The 4750-nt window shown below is 34.9% G+C and overlaps 1 pseudogene; it reads right to left on the bottom strand.

The window, feature by feature from the left end:
* Positions 1-2484: 2484 nt before the first annotated feature.
* LOC149228440 (uncharacterized) overlaps positions 2485-4750 on the bottom strand; it is a 10586-nt pseudogene continuing 8320 nt past the window's right edge.

Genomic DNA, 4750 nt, shown 5'->3' on the forward strand with positions numbered 1-4750 from the left:
CTTTGATACTATGTTACAAAGTGGTATAAAAAATTAGGTAAAACATTGTACCTGGATGGGATTGAGCATAAGAAAGAATTTAAGTTTTAAATTATTGTCTATGCATGCATGTGTGCTTATGTGAAATTATTTTTTGTATATATGAATACACTTTTGTTACTTGAGGACTGACTTGAGTTTGACACAACAATATAAACATGTAGGATGTTGACTAGATTACGTAAAGCAACCCAACAAAATTGTAAAAGTTTATGGCTAAGCGATCCAACCATAACTATAAGGGATAATCTCCTAACTTATCTCTTACTAGTTTTAATACTTTTCTTTAATGTTTTGAGAAATTGTCATATGTTGGTGAATAATAACATAGACATGATAAAAAGGAAAGAGATGAAATAGTTCAAAGATGCATTTCCACTGAACATATATTGAATAATGATATGCTAGGCACATGCAGTAATGTGAAACAAAAAAAAGTATAACCTTGTTGCCTTTAAATGTTAAAATACACAAATGTATTTATAAATAATATGTTATTAATAATATGAAATGTACAAGTATGATGAATGTTATAATGAGGGCCTTCTTATATACCTAGGCAAGTGTCCTTTCATGATTGGGCATGTATTTTAAACATGTATTTTCCCTTAACTAATGACTATTTGAAATAATCATTATTTTGATTATTTATTATTTATATTCATTTTATTTATATAGTTTATTTTTGTAACATTGCGCCTTCCTTCAAAAGCTTTGTCCTCAAAGCTTATCGTTGAAAATTTTCTTCACCTTAATCACGAACAATTTCCTTCTCTTTGCTCATGTCATTTTTTATAAGTGTAACTGGTCACTGGTACCGGTTTTCTTCACTTTGCTTACATCAAATATTTTTTTTTTATACTATTTTTATATGTTATTATTATTATATATAATTTTAAAGTAAATTTATAAAGGGACTTTATAATTAAATAAAGTAACATTTTTATATTTTTATAAAATTACTTTATAATCATTTATTTAATTAATCTAGTATAATTGATTTGTATAGTCATGTGTCTCTTGAAACACAAGGTGGTCACATAGTCCTTACTTTCCACAAAACGATGGCTTATGGGACAGCTGGGAAGCCAAGTCCATGTGTTATCAATTAAATTGAAAGCAATAATATCTGTTAGTTTTCTCGATCTAATCCTGAACACTAACGGTATGAAAGAAACGTGACCTCCAACTCCTACGCAAGAATTACAGTGCCCATCGTATGAAAGCTTATCCATCCATTCCTTCCAAAGTAAATGCGGCATCCGTGCAATCTCCACCCATTCCCACGGCCATGAGTTTGAGGGAAGAACGAGGTCATTGTCCTTAATCTTTAACTCCCAAACAATAATCACCACCTCCTTCCCCGTTTCGCGCTCCCATTCCCCACCAGCGTGTCCAACTTCGACCACCATTCTTTTGCCCACGATTAATAATATACGCGACCCGCAGGCGATCATCCGTGGGAAAGATAGGACGTTGCAATTGTCTTCCAGATTACGAACTATTTCAGGGAATGGTGCAAGAAGAACATGATCAATGGGAATGGGATTTTCTCCTGAACCGTTTCCCTCTAATGGTATGTTGAAACCCACAATGCCGAAATGGTGCGGTGCAACCTCTTCCATTTGGTAGTAACAATAGAATGCTTCGTTGTAGAAAAGAAGTTGATTGTGTACAAACAATATTAAATCATGAGGATAGTATCCTGCTGTAACCAATTGCTTTGTCCACTGTCAGTCTTCCCAATGCATCTGAATCCCTAACAACCACCACTTTGTATGCACTCTCTGATCCCTGATTATTGTTCTCCTCAACAATGATGAATTCAGCCAACGAGGGTGTGGATAATGCTAGAATTTCGGCGAACATTCTTGTGTAAGGATTACAAACTCTGCCAAGAAGAGGGGACCTAAACCACAGGTTACAAAAATGAGTCCTACCATGGACTGTGTGGAATCGATAGTCAAAATTCTTTGAGTTGGATCAATTTTCCAATCGTCTAGGAAAGAAACAGTGAAGGAGGACTTCATCCAGGCACGCGTGTAGAAACAAAAAGCAACATGGAGTTTTCATACTCAAGTGGCACATAACCTGTCATGGCTGATTCCACACAAATTCTACTCGCAGCCATGCCAACATCTCTTCAATAAAATCGTTTAGTAATTCCTCGTACAAATATTGTGAGTATTCCTCCTCCCCGACATTCACAACTCCCATTTTTAAAATACAACCAATTTTCGGAAGAGAAGTAAAATATGATGAAACGTGAAGTACTACTTTGTATGTACATAAATTATATATTAATCCCATCTCTTGATCTTCATCTTCCCCGTCATCATATTTCTCTTTATTTTGAATTGTTGTGTCTTCTTACTGCAACTCATTAGCCATAACTCTTTCTTTGTCCATTGATAAAAGTTGATGCTGAAGTAATGCCAACCTTGTCTATGACTCTGCCGTGGCCTTGACCTCAAAGATACCCTCTTCAATAGTTAATAGAGAAACATCAAATGTTCCCCCTCTTAGATCAAAAATCAAAACATTTTTCTCACCAACAGAGCTAGCCTTCTTGTCCAGACCATAAGCAATTGCAGTTGCAGTTGGTTCGTTGATGATTCTCATCACATTTAGTCCAGAAATGACGTTGACATCCTTTGTAGCCTGCCTCTGAGAGTCATTGGAATATGCAGGTACTATAACAACAACATTTTTGATGGTGGTTCCAAGATACACTTCAACAATCTATTTCAATTTAGTCGGAACCATCGAAGAAATTTCCTCTGCAAAGAATTGCTTCTCTTCTCCTTTGTAAGTAACAACAATCATAGGCTTCTCCAATGACCCATAAATGAATTTGAAGTTGTGTCCCATGTAAATATTCTATGTATTGATGTCAACGTGGGGCTGAGAATGGTTGATGCCATCCAAAATTATGCCCATGTAAATCTTTTGTGAAAGACATTGATGATAAATTGAAAAACTTTTCGTCATGGATTTATTCCACCTGTGTTTTAATATACTCAAAATTGGCCGTGTTTTCCTTGGTAATTTACGCAACCTAGGAACCACTTGACCCATCATAACATATTCCCTAAGTCCGGTTATTAAATTTGTCTTTGATGAATTATATGCATTGATGTTGTCTCGTTCTTCCTCACAAATTGGTTGCTCTAGTGTTACTCTCACCATTCCTGCTCCCACATTTGTGGTTCTCTTTATTTTGAATTGGAGTCTCTCATTATCATCCATAGATGATACCAGAGTAAGATTTTCATTGGTAATAAAAGAAACAATACCTGTGTGTGGTTCCCCACCATTCACATCAAACATAGTAAATTCTGGCCCAAAGTCACATAACACACTTCCAAATAGTCCCTTAATATATGCTTTGATGAAAGTGACCGTTGAATTGTGATTATGGTAGAAATTATTGTATTCAATTTCTTTTTCCACACTTGAGTCTGTGAACACCACCATTTGAAAAGAATATGGGTGTTGTGGTGATATTTGAGATTCAATAGAAACTAAAACTGCAACGTTTAATTCTTGTAACTTATTATAGCAAGAAATTGATGTGTTTTTGCCAATATTAGCTTCACTGGGATACAAATTGGCAGACAAGTTGTCGATAAAAATAGAGCAGTCGCTCCCATCTGTAGCATTGTTAGTTGGCATATTCATAAAGGTAGAATTTGGTGAATTAGAAATGGAATCAGTTGTGAATGTTGAGCAAAATTTAGTTCAACCCTTGTTCTCACAAGAGGAGGTTTCTTACTTGTAACAGTGGGTTGTGCTACATTTATTTTAAGAATTGAAGCATAGGAAATTTTGGGTGTTTTTTGAATTGCAAGTGGAGTTTCTTGAGAATGATTGAGAGGTTCTCTATTTTGAGCAATTTCAATTGTCAAATCATTTAGGCCAACTGAAATTTGTGGGACTTTGTTATGAAACCAGCTCATAAAAAGATAGAAAATATAGTTGAACGCCTTAGAATTCAGCCTCTTCGAGGGGGAAACCTCCTTTACATTACACAAATGAACAATTCTTGGATGATTCAAATGACAAAACCTCCTTTCTATATATAGGAGTCTAAGGAGTCACAATATAACCCCGCCGACCTAACAATAATAATATAAAGCCACAAAAATAACAATAGAGGGATTCTATGGGGCACAGTAATAACAATATGGGGACAATAGGGGCACAACAATATTAATAAGGGATACAACTACAATAGTAATGGGGTAATCACTAGTATTATAGGGACCTAACAGACTTCTTCCTGATGCATGTCATTTTCGTCATCAATTTTTATTTTCTCCCCTTTTTTATTATTTGTCGATTCATTTCTTACATAGGAACTCTCTGCATCTGCATCTTGCTCATCTACAACTGTATTTACATCCTCAGTTGTCATATAGCCACTTTGATCATCAACCTCATTCATGTCACCCTGAGAAGATCCCAATTCAACATGTTCAACATCATTTTATCGATTAGAAATTATTAATGTTAGATCCTTTCATGTTAATGTATTCTTCATTTAAACATGCTAAATGTTTTGTAGATCATTTTTTTTAATTGCTGAAACGATTCCTTGAATTTGACTTAAACTACTTAATTAATTCATACATAAAATTAATGGCATAATTGTGCAATGGAACATCCAAGGCTCCATGGCTCTGATACCCATTGAAACAACAAAACTGTA

The sequence above is a fragment of the Pinus tabuliformis genome, chromosome J (assembly GCF_031772625.1).
Source record: "Pinus tabuliformis cultivar Carrire ecotype Pingquan chromosome J, CPIR1, whole genome shotgun sequence".
Classification (NCBI taxonomy): domain Eukaryota; kingdom Viridiplantae; phylum Streptophyta; class Pinopsida; order Pinales; family Pinaceae; genus Pinus; species Pinus tabuliformis.